The sequence below is a fragment of the Molothrus ater genome, chromosome 6, assembly GCF_012460135.2.
Source record: "Molothrus ater isolate BHLD 08-10-18 breed brown headed cowbird chromosome 6, BPBGC_Mater_1.1, whole genome shotgun sequence".
NCBI lineage: Eukaryota > Metazoa > Chordata > Aves > Passeriformes > Icteridae > Molothrus > Molothrus ater.
Window position 1 is genome coordinate 18696473 of NC_050483.2, and position 15411 is coordinate 18711883.

Here is a 15411-nt window from a genome sequence, read left to right on the forward strand (position 1 = left end):
CAGCAAGCAGGATAGGAGGGAATGGCCTGAAGTTGCACCAGAGGAGTTTTAGATTGGATAATAGGAAAAATGTCTTCACTTTAGAAATTGTCATGAATTAAGAACAGGCTTCCCAAGAAGCGGTGCAATCAACATCGCTGAAAGTATTCAAAAGGCAGGTGGAATCTGGGGACATGGTTTAGTGATAAGCAAGAAGGTGTTGCTGGTTGACGCCTGGACTTGATCGCCTTAAAGTAGGTCACTTCTAACCTTAACGATCCTATGGTTTTATAAAACACACTCTGCCGCATCTTAGGCGGCGTTGGAGGCCTGACGGGCACGGGCACCTGCAGGCACAGGCGAGTCCCGCTGGTGCAGCGGGCGGGCGTTCCGACACCGAGGGAAGCCCCGGGCCCCCCCGCAGCCCTGCGCGCGCCGCCGCCCTGTTGTCAGGCAGTTTGGCGCCCGCGCGCGCCCCGGGGGCGTGGCCCCGCGCGCTGGCCAATGGCGAGGCGCGGCTGGTGAAGCTGCGGGACGGACGCCACCGCTGGCTCCCGCCCCCCCTCACTGCGGCCTCCGAGCACCTCGGCTCCGGATTGGACAGAAGGGGTTTATTTTTAAAAGGAATCTGCTTTCTCTATTGGTCGAAGGAGACGCCTGTCAGCGTGACGTTGCCTTGTTGCTAGGCTGGGAAGGTGGGAATCGAGGCGCACCCGCCCCATGCACTGATTGGCCAACCGGAAGCCGATAGCCCGCCGCCATCCGCGTCCCACCCTGTCGCAGTCGCGCAGCCGGGCGACTGACATTGGCCAGTCGCCAATGAGAGGCCGAGTTCCGCACAGCGCCCAATAGGAAGGGACGATCCGGGGAGAAGGGCGGTGCCGGGACGAGGTGATTGGCAGGTGGGCGGAGGCAGAGGAGGGCTCGCCGGAGCTGCCATGTCCGCCATCTTGAAGCGTCGGTGATGGTGGCGAGCGGAGGTTTTCCCGCCTGAGCGGAGGCACCCGGGGCCTGTGGCGGGGGACGCGTTGCCGAGGTACGGCCGGGACGGCGCCGTGATCTCCGCCCCGCCGCTTCCACGAGAGCAGCGCTCCGGCGGCGGCTCCTCCGCGGCGGCGCGGGCCTGGCGGCCGCTCACGGCCGTGCGGGGGCTCCGGGCGCAGCTCGGGCGGCTCCGGGCCGGGGCCGCCGGGGCCGGCGGTGCGCGGCCTCCCGCAGCCGCAGCGCGGGGCCCGCGGCGGGCGGGGCGCGGGGGCTGGGGCGCGGCGGGGAGGCCGGTGGGTGCGGCGGAGCCCTCCCTGCCTGCCCCACTTGTGCCCCGGGCTGCCGCGCGGGGCTCTCGCTGGGGCTGCTCAGCAAGGCGGCTTCTCGGAACTGTAATGGTTTGGGAGCGTAGCAGTGTTTGGGTGAGATTTAACTGCTGTTAAATGCGTTTGGCAAAATGTCGCTTAGAACCTGCCAGTTTTTCTGGTTTTGTTATTTGTTGGTTGCTAAGAACTCTACAAAGTGTAAGAGGGAATTAAGTGTTTTAGTCTACTTAGTGTCATACGAGACTGTCTTGTATGACATAAGTGCAATTGAGGCTAAAGATCATTTCTGTCAGCATAAATTGTTGTTTAAGTCAGAACAGGGATACTTTGAATGGGTGTGTTGCTATTTTAAAAAAGTGTTCTGAGTGGAGAGAACTTAGGAGTAGGTGGATAGCTTTTGAAAGGAATCTTTTGAGATGTTGACAACTTAAAATTGAAAGATTGTGTTACTTAGTGGTGGTGCTGTTACTTAGGTTTTGAATGTCCTTCAGTGGAATGAGTCTAAGTGTACTCTTAACAGTGCAGTGCGTTTTTGGATTGCACAAATACCTGTATGGTTTTTTTTTTTTCTGGGATGCTGAAAGATGGGAAGTCTCTCAGTGTTCCAGAAAGATTGCTAAAGTTATTTGAATTTGAATGGTCTATTTCCAGTGCAACAGACATTCAAATAAGACTCTGATTACTTAGTTCTGTGTTATTTATGTTTTCCGTAGCAAGACATGGACTAACTGAAGCTTGCAAGAGTTTATACAAGTAGAAAATAACACTGCATAATTACCTTTCAGTATGTAAGTTGTTAATGAGACACCATGCAAAAGTGATATCCAGTTTACATGTTTTTCTTGACAGTTTGTATTCTGACGTACATGTTTAGGTTCACTTAAATTACTTGTTTTGTCCATCTATGATATTATTTGAACATTAGGGATTCTTCTTATTTGCTTTCTGTTTGAAATGCAGAATGTATAGGCATTGAATCCTGTACTGTCTGGAGTTACTAAAGGAATTAATTTTCTAAAACTACTTGGAAATACTGTTTTGGCCAGAAGAACTGTTGATGAGGTCTGTTTACAGTGACCAAGGAAAACATTGAGTGGAGTGAAAGGTGTAGTTTAGAAATTCCAGAAAAGCAACCTGTTTAACAGGAATAACTTTAAATAGGGTAGTGCATTACAGCTTCTTTACAAGCCAGTTAGATTTATATGTAAAGTGCTGTAAGCGTCACAGCTTTGGATTTTTAAAAAATACAATTCAAGTAGCTGCTATTCCCTCATGGAATTAAAGATACTGAGTAGTTCATGTGTCTCTTCACAATACTGCCTGCAAACTGCTCACTTCTGCTGAGTTGCTGAAGTGAGTAAAAGTGACTTTTTCCTTTGGAATGCTTCTGTCTTGCTCTTAAGGGAGGTGATGCTATAGCCTGTGTACCACTCAGAGAATTCCACTCTGTTCCAAGAGTGGAATTCAAGTGAATTAGTAGATGGAACCTGAATTTAGCAGTATTAGAGCAGAAATTTGTCTGTGTAGCTTTAGTATTGACAGACGTTTAGAGAGTGAACTCTGTTGTTATGGCTCAACATCTTTGCTTATTTACTCAGCTTAAGCTTGACATGCATGTACTGTGAAGTGCTAAAGAGCTGGCTCAAAACCAACCAGTCAGGACGTTGGGACAGTCAGAAGGAGAAGTGTGTTGGAGTAGTGTCTGGTCCCCTCTCCTTTCTGTCCATTAATGTCCTGTTTTGTCCAAGTGCTTAAAAAGCCTTGAAGTATGTACTTAACTCCACAGTTAAAGATGGAAGCTAAAAAATGGGTTATTGCAATATGGTTGCAAAGAGAGTGTTTCAGCATAGTACACAGCATCTTTGTAGGTGGGGGACTTTTGTATTCACTTTTCTTGGGTCACTGAGGTAATTTATGGCCTTGGAAACTATGGTGGAAAGCATGGCTTTTGTGCTTGGCCAGAAGAGGTGCTGGTATGAGCATAGGGATCTCTATCTGTGGTAGGGTAGGATGGCTTCAGCACCTTGTGTGTCCTCTAGATTGGTCTTTTGTAGTAGCACCTTCAGCTGTGGTCCCTAAGCTTGCTGTGTACTCCACTGTCTCATATGCCAGGTTTAGGAATACTGCGTTAGCTCAGGTTAGGATCTCACAGCCTGATTCTAGAAGACCACGTGTCTGGTTGGGTTGTCCTAAAAGCAAGATGTAGAGCCATTGTTTTTGGCAAAACTTTTCACAATAATAAAACAAGTATGAGTAAATGAGAAATAATATGTTGCTTGTGTCTTCTTATTTTGGTAAATTGGAGGAAGAGAGCAAAGAACTTGAGAAACTAGTGATCCTGGTATTTTTGGGGTGGGAAGCAAGTCTGAAAGATCAAGGAGAAGATGCACAGAGAACATGAACATCATGCTGAAAGCTCTGCATAGCATGTTTAATTGTTTCTGTAACATGTCAGGGTGCCAGCATGTGTTTTAGAAACCATATGCTACTAAGCAACTGAAGTAAAATATTTTTCTACTCTTGGATATTATATGTAGCTTTATAGCTAGTTTGGGACACTTCTCAGGAAGTGGAATAGACTGACTTGAAAAGATTTGGAGGACATGTGGTTTAAGCTTGCCTGTTTATGGAATAGCTCTTCACATAATATTGGCAAAAATTTTGTTGGTATGAAGTACAAGACTTTTTGTGACCCTTGATTATTCAATAGCTTACATAACATGCCAAGAAGCATGTTTGAAATGGTATGTGGTGATTTGGAATAGGTGAAAAAGTTCCTGCCTCACCCTTTGACTTTTTTTTTCTTCTTGTTGTTCGTACAGTCATCCCTTAATTCTGTTAAATGGATGTATCTTTTCCTCCTAAACTTGAAATGCTCAGTGTCAAATCTGTGGGATATGTTGCATGCCAGCTGTGGAAAAGAGTAGCAAAAGCACCTTAGCATACAACCTTATGGACCAGTGAAGCTGTAACACTCCACTGGAGGGGAGATTTATGTTGTTAGGCCTGGAGGCAGAATGGCAGAGAAGAGTGCCTGGGAAATGCAAAGTGGGGATTTGATTAACAAAGGGAAGGAGAGTAAAAAAGGAGATTAAAAAAATGTATGTGTGCACAAACAGAAATTGCCCAGTGGTGAGATTTGAGGATGGATTAGTTTCCTTGAAAGGTTCTTAAAATTTTATCTGATTTCATTTTGATAGAGATGGCTCCAAACATTTATGCAGTTTAAGTTGTGTGTCTTTGAGAGGTAGAGTACTGGCCTGGTGTTCTCTTCCCTGTGTCCACTGGCCCTTCTTGAAAATGAGCACAGGAGCACCATAGGCCAGCTCTTGTCACCTGTGCCAAAAGATGCTTTTAAACGTGGAGAAATCTCTAAAGCCCTTTTAGGATGCCCAGGCCAGTCCTAGATGAGGCTTAAGAGATGGCCATTTGATTTCCAGTTTGGTAATAAAGCACAGTTGGGATGGAGGATGAAAACTTCAAATTTTTTAGTAAAAAATAGTTTCTGAGTTAAGTATGTTCTAGAATAGCTATTTCAGTACTCAAAGCATTCTGATTAATTACAGAAGTGAATCACAGGCTTCCCACCCCTGTTACACAGTGGGAGAGTTTCCTTCTTGAGTGACCATTGACAGGATTTCTAACTGGATACCAGTATATAAAATAAGATTTTGTTGTACAAATTTAACTTCTGCTGTGGGTGTTTGAAGGGAATCCCATTATTTCCTAAACTATTCTGTAAATGTAAATGATGCTCCTTTAGAAGGGCAAAGCCCAAGACTAATCCTCAGTTGTGTTGCACATTTCTCTCTTGTGGGAGTAACCTAATTGATAGATTAAAAGCTTCAAATAGTGCTTTATGCAGTGGCTGTAGGCAATGCTAGTGCAGGTATGATTGCATTTTCCATTGTATTGTTTGAGCCTTTGTTAGAGCAGAAAACAAGGACTCTGAAGGCTTGCCTTGCTACAAGTTGATATTATTTGAGTTCTGTTTGCATTATGAAAGGAGTGTAAGCCACTGCCTCCGCAGGGTGGATTTCTGCATCTTTATAGCAGAGTGCTTATACAACTAGTGATTCTTATAGAAATGGTGAAAATAAAATGCTGTTTGCTTTTTTTATAAGTGTAGTGGAAACCAAGCCTTGTGTTTCCAATATACTTAGTATAGTATAGGGGGGGAAAAAAGGGTTTTGTGTGGGTTTTTTTTTGTATGTGGTTTTTGGTGTTTTTTGGGGTTTTTTTGGTTTTTTTTTTGTTTTGTTTTGTTTTGTTGGTTTTTTTTTTTTCCAATTACTCTTAAGTTTCATTAAGGCAAAATTCATAGGTTAGGTATTGGTGAAAAAACTCATTCTTTCTGTGATTTGCAGAGGTAGAGCTCTCCATATTCTCTTCTTGCTTACCATGTACCTACTGCTCGGACCAGTTACCAATCTTAAGAGTTCAGCTGTAAACTCTAAAGTTTACAGTTTAGAGTAAAGTCTGGTTTGAACTGCAGAATTTGAATTCAGGTTATTTCTTCTGCTACTGTCTTTACAGACTTGCTGGATGTCCATGTAACTGAAAGCTAAGTCTTCTAGAAAATAATAGGTAGTAGGTTACATTTGACAACTTCAGCTGTTGTCACCAAACTTCTTGGAAAAGGATGGAAAGTTTAGAGACAGCTAAAACAAAGCTGTGGTGGTGGCAGGAACAGACCCACTTTTTTAGGAAGGGGGTTCCTATCAGGAATTTAAGGTCCGTGTCAGTGTTGGTCTAGATGGAAGTGCGCCTAGAAGTTGCAGCAGCTCAGGGTTTTTGCTCCCATTGGCCATATTTGTCTTTTTCTGTTCTTCCTGGCTCTTACAAAGGAGGAGTTTGTCACTGCTGGTGGCAGCTCTGAGGGGTGATGACATGTAGGAGTCTTTCCTGTCGGTGAGGGACAGCTGTAGAAGGTACAGTGAGCTGGCCATGAAGTATCAGTTCTTCCTTTTGGCTGTGACAACCGAACATCCATCAAAGGATCCTTCTCTGTGTGTACTTGATGGTGGGCTCTTTGTTACAGATTTAATCCAAATCCAAATAGCAGAAAATTGTTCACTGAACTCTGTTTAGTGAAATCTTTATCTCTTGATAAAAGAGATGGTAAAGGTAACATTAATGAGAGATCTGCATGTCTTAATGATCAACATAAAAAACTAAATGTTTCTTTTCAGACTGCTTGCTTGTACTCTAAGGGCTGATGCTCTCTTTTAGAGTCACAATATGAAAGTTTATACATTTTTCTGATACAAGTAATATGCGATTGAAGACTGAACTTCTCAACCCATTAATGCTTGATTACTTTAGTTACTTAGTAGTTGTGCCAGGTGCAGTTGTCTTAGTATGACGTCAGTCATAGATTGGCACATACTTTTTTCCCCTGTCTCTGCCTCATCCAGTATGCCCTCCTGCTGTACTTAAATATAACTTATTTTGAGAACAAAAACCAAAGAACTTTAACATAGCTTAACTGAGTACCAGGTACACTTGGCTTTAATGCTCTGCTTCAAAAATGTAAATTTATAATTTGCAAAAATGCAAGTTATAACTATAAATTAATCCCTAATGCCTTGGTTACTGACTAGGGAGTTTAGTTTCCCAGATTGGAATTGAAGAGATAGGATATTGAAGGCAGACAAGAATAATTCAGAATCTTTTATGTATGAGAGTGTCTGTAGAAAAAAGATTCAGAGTCTGAAAAACCCATGGGATTTATGTATTTACTTATTTATATCTTTTTTTTTTTAAATAGGAAACAGCTGCAGATGTTTTTCACTATGGGAAACTGGATGCCTTTTAGGGCATAACAGAAAGCAATGATGCTGATACTTGTACAAGATTTTTGTTCTTTAAAATGCACTGGTCCAGTCTTCCCCTCTTCTAGATTTGGGAATTCTGAAGTTTAACTTACACTCCTAACTGTAAGGCTGGAGATTAGAATGCAGTGGGGTTGGGGTTTTTTCCCTCCCTTATTGAAGTTGTAGCCCCATGCAGCCAGGAATGAAATTATTTACAGAGACAATAAAAACTTGTGATGTGGTGCTGGTCTCATCCTCATTAGAAGAAGGCTTTATAGGTTATCCAAATGTGTAATTAAAAAAAAAATATTGTAGGTAGTGAACATTGAGTGAAACCACCTAAGAGGTCTTGTTATAGACTTCAAGGCATTTCAAACTAAGTTAATTTCTGTGCCACTTGGCGTAGCAGTAACTTTACTTTTTGGAATGGTAATAAGACTGTCTTGACAAAAGTCGGTGTGGAACCCTAAATGTTACTGAAAAGAATAGAAGACTTACATTCAGGTCTTAAGTAAATTGATTTCTAAGTCTTTGGCTCAGCAGGGTATTTTTCTTAAGGGCTTTATCATGTAATGCTGTAATAAATACCATTTTAAATTCTGAGCTTGCATTTTAAATAGCTTGGTTTCTTTGAAACTTTATGCTTTAAATCCCTTGAGTAGGCGTAGGGCAGAGAAGTATCACTGTAGTTTTGTGTAACTATAACCTATCAGTGCTGTTTTCAGTCTTGCTTTGGGATTAGTTTTAACAGTGTGTGTTCAGTAATTCTTAGTAAAGTAACACTTGGTGAGAGTTGAGGCACTTCTTGCAGCAGGAGAAAACTGTTGGCAGATAGATTGGTGGTTAAGAGAAAGAACTTGTAGGAAGGAATGGATGCTGCAAGTACTGTGGTGAGTTACTGTGTGTTGGCCCTCTCTTGAAAGGGCACAAAGAAAATGAAAGAGAAAGCAGCAGTTGAAGGAAGGGTCATTTCAGAAGGACACTGTGTCCCTTAACTGTGACATATTGCTTGAATGGGTTTTTTAAACTCTGTTTGCAAGTACATACTAGTGCCCTTATGGCATTGCTCAGCTGATGATCACTTCAGTGTAAAAATTTAGACTAGTCACCTTTGGAAACAGTATTATTAACAACTGCTGCTAAATCTTTGAGACAGACTTGCCCCATAGTTGCCACTTGCAACTGCAATAGAATTCTGAAAGGCACTCAAATCTGCTCCTCTCATGTGTTTGAGTCTTAATTCAAGAAGCATTGAAATAGAATTTAAAAAATATTACTTTGAAAATCACAGAGAAAATAGTAGGTTTGCATCTTTTTTTTAAGGGAAATTGAGTTTTTTTTTTTTTTCATTAAACTAGGGTGAGTGTTGCACTTGCAAGAAGGTGTCTTATTCTGTTAGGCAGTCTTGATTTTTGTACTATTGTCCAACAAAACAGAAGAGTTCCCTGGGGAAGGCATTGCTTCTGTTCAGTTGAGACACCAGAGACACCTGTGCCTAAAAAATGTGTGATTGCTCTGTATGTGTGATTTGTAAAAGGACAGTGTGGCAAAACTCAGCTTCTGGAGTCTCCAAAATAGAAATTGCCTGTGGGAGTGGGAAATGGGAAAGAAAGATGGCATTAGCTTAATAGCCACTTCAAGCTTCACTGGGAAGGCTTTTTGCACTGAAGTTTCATGACTTTGGTGGGTTTCTAATTTCTTTTCTGAAACATATTTTTGCATGTACCTAAATAAAAATGACGGTAATTTATTAAACTTATGTAGGTGAGAATTGGTGAAATCTTCCCATTCAAAGGATTATTTTCTTAGTTTTCTAATACGAGTCTCAGAAAAGTCAAGCTGGTCATGCTTTTTTAAAGCTTGTTGTTTAAGTGACAGCAGTTACTGGACAGTTGTCTTTCTAGCACTCTGTATTACAGAAGGAGGATATTGAGTCACTATTCAGCTGTCTTAGTCTTTGAGTGATAAGTTTATCTGACTGTTCAGCATCAAGTAGTTAATTGACATTTCATATGTGTTAGAATATTTTTTTTTTCTGAGGACTTAGCTTCATCCTCAGGATATCTGCAGAGGTCTTGTGTAGGCTGCTTTCCCTGAATATATAGAGGATGTTCTGTGAAGAAAGTAGTGTTCTTGTTTGGTTAAAAGATCAAATAAAGCTGTAAGATTGGCACCAGGCTGGGGGAGGCTCCAGGTGGCACTAAAGCATTTTGGTGAATGCAGATACCAAAATCTAGAGAAGTGAATATGCTAAAGTAGCATCACTCCCCTTGTATTTAGATGCTGCTTCTGTGTTTTATTTCTCTTGCTTGGCATTGGAAGAATTTTTCTACTAGAAAAGTTTCTTCATTGGAAGAACTTTCTACTAGAAAAGTTCTACTCGGAAGAACTTTTCTACAATCCTAGGGATTGTATTGTTAAACTTGAAAATGCTGCTGTTGTAGAAAAAAGTATAGATGGGGCTTAAGCTCTTTGGGAAATCAAGTCAATTTAGTAGTCTTTGCCCATGTGAGCAAGTCAAAATAAAAGATGTTTTAACTTGCTTAAATTAAAGATTAAAAGAAGAAATATCTTCAGCTTTTCTGTTCATGATGTTGGATTTGAAGAGTGTTAGGGATTCTGACTTTCATTCTGAAAAGCAAAACATGCTTATGATACTGTCATTAAGGGAATATTTAGCTTCTGTGTGCATTTAGGGTGGGTTGAATAGTTCTGTCAGTTTTTTCAGGATATGGTAGCATTTCTTGATATCCTAATTAAAAGAACTTGCGAACTTGCAGCTGTCAAAACTTACTTTAATGACTTTGTATAATGCTTAGTATGAGGAAAACCAGGGAGGTTCTCTTGCCCACAGCCTTTAACTAGTGCAGTTCATGTAACTTACAATGAAAATTCAGGTTACCTGAACAGCAGGTCCCAGAAATCTTGAATGAAAGTGAAGAATTAAGCAAGAAGTTAAAAAATGCTTTGGATTTAATTTTGAAGTTGCTATCTTCATGTGAGAGTTCACTCCAGTTGTGGCAGCGGCTGTAGCTGACTGGAGCTTCAGGGGATAAAACATTGATGTGCTCCTAGAAGCTGCTGACTTCCATTTCTGGACTGCAAACGGTCCTTAAGTATTCCTTTTAACAGGACTGGGATTTTGCATGAAAAAAATAAAGCAAATAATAGACGTGAATGCACTGTTTATACAGAAAGTACACTGGTGTCCTGGTTAGAAGTTGCTGAAGTAGCTTTCTTTTACCTCCATGTATTTTTCATGTGCCTCAAAATCTGATTTATGTCCAACTTTCAAGGTCTAATCCACGAGGGGAATAGGAGGATGAACTTGAAAAAAAAATCCAAACTCATGCTGTCTTTGAACTAATACAGTGAATAAAATAAAACACATGCTTGTAAAAGAAACCTCTGGTAAAATTCATGCCTTGCAACTTAAGGCTGTGTCTTTAAGTTACAGTAGTTGTTACTAAAATGTTCAAACAAAAAAGTTAAGTTTCTGCTAAAGCGATGAGTCAGTGTTACTGGGTTTTTTTGCATTTCCAGAGTAGCAGTACAGGAATTCAGGACTCATTTATGCTTGCAAATTATCAGCTGGTTGAGACAACAGTAGAACTGATGCTGAATTGTCCAAATTCAGCATCACCCATCTTATTTATTGGATTCAGGAGAGCTTTTACTCTGTCATCCTGAGCAGACTTGAGGTGATACAATATAGGGCAAAGATGGAAGAGTCAGATCCTGTTTGCACTCTCCCTAGTGGTGTGTTCCCTCTTCCTTGGCTGCACTGGTGATTGATAGACATTTTGAGTTGTTCCATCCCATGGACATGGCAGAAAAACTCTTCTCCCTTCTTCTTCCCGCATTGGCCACTTTTGGAGTAGGTTTTTTCATTTGGAAATGTCTTGGCAGTGTTTTCATCACTGTTGGAGAGCCAACAGAGGGTGACTGCACAGCAAGGGGTAGAACAAAGCTGCTTTGCATAAGCTCTTTTAGCATCCTGAAGCACTCCTTTGAGACACCATGAGGAATTTCAGTCCTTATCCTCATTCTGAGTGTGGATGGTGACATTTCAGCATAGAAATGTATCCTCTAAGCAAGCTCTTAGGAACTGATAGCCAAAGCATTCAAAGTTTAAGCCCTGACCTAAGTGAGATGCTTAGTAGTGTTTAAAAATTGCCCTAGTTGTCATGAAGATTTTTCTATAAACTTAATTATTTCATAGATGAGACTAGTTCAGATGCATCTATGTCTTGGCCCTTCAGCTCTCACCACTACCAAATTGATGGTTGTGGACAACACTTTCAGGTCAAGTTTCTCTGAGAACCATGTGTCCAAGGGGTTACTTAAAAGTTTTTGGGAAGAGATGTTCCAGATTGTGTGGTAACACATGAGTGTTCTAAGGAGGAGTGCACATTACTTTGATTTTTCTCACCTGACATTTGGAGAGGTGTGATAGGGGGCAATGCTGAGTCTTCAATTACAATTTCACAGCGCTCTGCTGAAATGTTACATTAAACAGTTTTGTGTTGCTAGCCTGTAATTTCACTGAGGGATCTTTCTGGGTCAGTAAGCCAGTGGAAGAAGGGAAAAGATTCTACTGTTTTGTGCTTCAGCTGCTTTTCACATGTGTTGCATAAAAGTTCTTGGGCATTTTTTGGCCTAGAGAGGTGATAGAACTAAACCATCCCATGTCCTGTGCTTCCCTTTATTAATTGTAGTCCAGGCCCTTACATTTGGGAAGAGGTGCTGGTGTTCTGCTAGTGGTTTTGTAAAGCTTATGTAACAACTTTATTTCAGATATATGAAGTTATATAAGTTAATGCATGCAGAGAATTACTGTAAGAGCAGCACTATTCAGGAGCTTGCAGTTCTTGTGCTTTTTTACCAGGATGCACAAATGTTACATTGGTTTCTATTAGTAGAGGCACTTGTTTCATTTCAGTCTTTGGGCCAATAGAGATGCATGGGAATAGTTTTACAAACAGACATGGCTCAGTTCATGCAGCATTAATAAAATTAGTTTGGTCATCTTCATGTCAACTGGTCACATAGTGGTTAACTTCTCTTATCTAAAAATGTGTGAATAAAGTTGGGCAGTACTTAAAACAGATTTTGCCATGCTATTGCATTTCATGTGAAGATGGATCCTACCCTGGGTAGTTGTGCCTTGCTTTATTTTCTGGGTATATCACATAAAACATGAACATGGGTGTGGTCCTGGTTGTGATGAGTCCTCATAGTTCTGTATTTGAATGTAATCCATCTGTATACATGCCAATACCTCCATCCTGCCTTTGCATGTTACCTCAGGTCTAAGGTTTTAACCTTCCATCATTGGATACTTCATGACAGAGCTGTATTAACTTGGCTGAACTATTGCTGAATGTAAGCCATCTGGATGTAGGAAAGTATAAATAAACTTGAACCTCATCCAGTCAAGTGATTCTTTTTTAAAATTGTTTTATGAAAGAACTCCTGTGGGTTTTTGGGGGTGGGGGTTTGTCCCTTTTTTCATAATGCAGTATCTAATCTGTCTTGCAGAGAGGAACAGTCAGAGTTAATAAACCATATGTACCAGTAAGTGTAAGTCAGTCTTTAGACCAACCTCTACACTCTTGTAGATTCTGAGGTGGACTGAAAAAGTCCTGATTGACCAGAGCAGGGTTCTGGTGGCACACTCTTTACAGGGTATGCTATAATACACACACTCCAAGTATCTTGCTAATTTTGATCACACTGGTGTCTCTAATTTACTATGTAATCCTACTGCATTGAATTCAGAAGCCAAGGGTATTTAGACACTGAAGTCTTCAAACAGAAAGCAGAGTAGAGAAATAACAAAGGTATCCTTGTAAGGGGAGTAATAGTAGTGGTTATCATTTGGATAGTTCCACTAGCCATTGAAATCTGTCGATCTTAAGAATGTGTAAACTCTTCTGAAAGTGCATTAAGCTAAGCAGGCTTCTTTGTTTCCACATAACTGAAGAAGTGATGTTCTCTCCCGTTTTGGAGCTCTGCTTTGGAACATAGGTACACTTTTAAAATGCAGAAACAATAACCTAGAAAACTTCAGTGAAGTGAACTGAGTCCAGAAAATTTGTTTACTTTTTCTGCTCTAGTTCATCACTTGACTCACAGGGTATTGGCAGGTCTGTCAGGCATGGAGACCTGAAGGTCTGCAGGTGAAAAAACACATTTAAAAGACCTATAAGAGAATTATGGTCAGTGTATTACACTGAACTTCAGTTCATGTGTATGTTGGTTGCTAAAATAACCTGAGAAATAATTTTAAGGTACTTTCCAACCCAAGGTATTCTTTGAATCTATGATCTTTAGGTTGACACAGACCATCTGTAAAATCAGCTGCAAAGATCAAAAGCCAGCTTTGGAGACACAGCTCCTTATCTTTAACATGGAAGGTGTAAAATGAAATCCTTCTTCTCTTTGGCAGAATACTTGAAATGCTATTGAGGTGAATAGTTTGGGTTTTTTAGCTGAAGATGCCAAATACTGGGAAGTCACTGACATGAGTTAAACATGCCATTAATTTTGCTACCCTTCTTAGTTGCTAGTACTTTATTTTCCATAAACAGTATTACCCATGTTCCCAAAAGAAACCAAAGTATTGCGTTCCTTGAAACCTGTGTTAAAAAGCAAAATCAAAAAGCCCCTCAAAGTTCTGGAGGGTGAATTTTTGTTTTAGAAATTCTTCCTGCAACTACTACAAACAGCTAATTGGAAAGAAAAATAAATTTGTAGGGTGCTTTTTCTTGCCTGTGTGGTGTTGACTAGAGCACAGACAGGTAAGTGTCAGTCTGAGGCCAGTTAAGGATACCTATTAGAGCTTGTTAATTCTTCCAGTGTAAAGCAAAGTAATATTGAACTATCAAAAGTAGAGATTTTCATAATGATGACTGAACGCTGTCTTAATTCAGCTTGTTACTTTGGAAGCCTGAATGTGGTCTGTGTTGGTTTTTTTTGAAGTTGGCCTGTTTTCAAATTGAAACTAGCTGAATTCTTTATAGACTTGTGCCAACATAACAGGCATTCTTAATGCTTCTTAGGTTGTTTCTGTGCAGGTTTGTGGATAAATGACATTAATATAAGGGAATAGTTATGAAGATAGGAAAAATTTACTGCAGAAAGCTCCACTAATGGGTATTTGAGATCTTCCAGATCTGAAGATGTTACTTTATGGGAAAATGCTAATAGTTTTTTTTTAGTTTGGATTTATGTTAGATTTCAGTGAATTGCAGCTTCATTTCAGTGAGAGAAAGAAGTTTCTTCCTTTGACTCCCAAAAATGGAGGGAAATGTTAAAACTGGTTTAAAAGTAAATAGGTATTTCAGAAGACATGCTGCTTTTCATTTTATTTTCAGTGTATGTTCTGCTGAACTGACGCTTTTCTTCCTAGCAAGTTGTTTCTTTCCTCTGTTCATGTGTTATATTTGTTGCAAAACAGTCCTTAGTATTTATGCAGTTGTCAAGCTCTTGAATAGAACCTATTAACAATATTAAATTATACAATTTTTTTTTTGTCGTTGTAGGAAGAAATCTGCTTCATCTAATTCAATGCTAATTCAGTCCTGCTAATCTGCTAGTACTGTAGATTGAAAGATTTTTTTGCTGTTGCCAGGATACCCTGTAATGGGCAAGAAGCCTGAGAGAATACAAAACATTCTGATTTTTTAACTTTTAAAAACTTTTGTGTTTTAACAGGTAAGAAACTATTAAACTTCACATACAGCAGTAGATTTAGCTTCTGCATCTCTAAAGCCTTATGCTAAAGCATTCTGAAACCACTTAAAATTTAAGGTTTTCCTGTCCTTGATGTCCCCTAAAATCACCTGATTTTATAGGTTCACATTTATCACTTTCTAAGCTGCAATTCCTTCTTCGGTTCAGACTTTGTGGCCCTGCCTTCCCATTTCTTGCAGCTTTTTTCTGACTTCTTTCTAGCTGGTTGATTCTAACTTTGTCTTTTTACCTACCCTGCTCTTGCACTATCTTTTTTCACCCTGCTTTGGGGGAGAAATCAATCAGGGGTGTTCCAGATACACAGTTGTGGATATTCTGTTTGTTTTACCGTGTTTTGCTTTTGTGCCAGGAAGTGTGTCTGCTGCCCAACCTTTTTGAAAGAGGTTCAAAGCAAATGTGTTCACGAACTGACATACAGTAGATATGAGTGATGCTTATAGATTATTATACTGAAGTAATACTGTCTTCTGCAACTGAATTTTTTGGTACTAAACTTCATGTTTCGGTGTAGAAGTGTCTTCTGGGTAGCTATGCATTATTGAGCTTGC

General features: G+C 40.4%; 1 protein-coding gene across 1 annotated transcript in view; it reads left to right on the plus strand.

Moving 5' to 3' along the window:
• The first annotated feature begins 910 nt into the window (after nucleotides 1–910).
• PPP6R3 (protein phosphatase 6 regulatory subunit 3) overlaps nucleotides 911–15411 on the plus strand; it is a 50784-nt gene continuing 36283 nt past the window's right edge. The window contains 1 exon segment of the mRNA XM_054515031.1: nucleotides 911–1015. The gene's annotated coding sequence lies outside the window, so the exon portion shown is untranslated.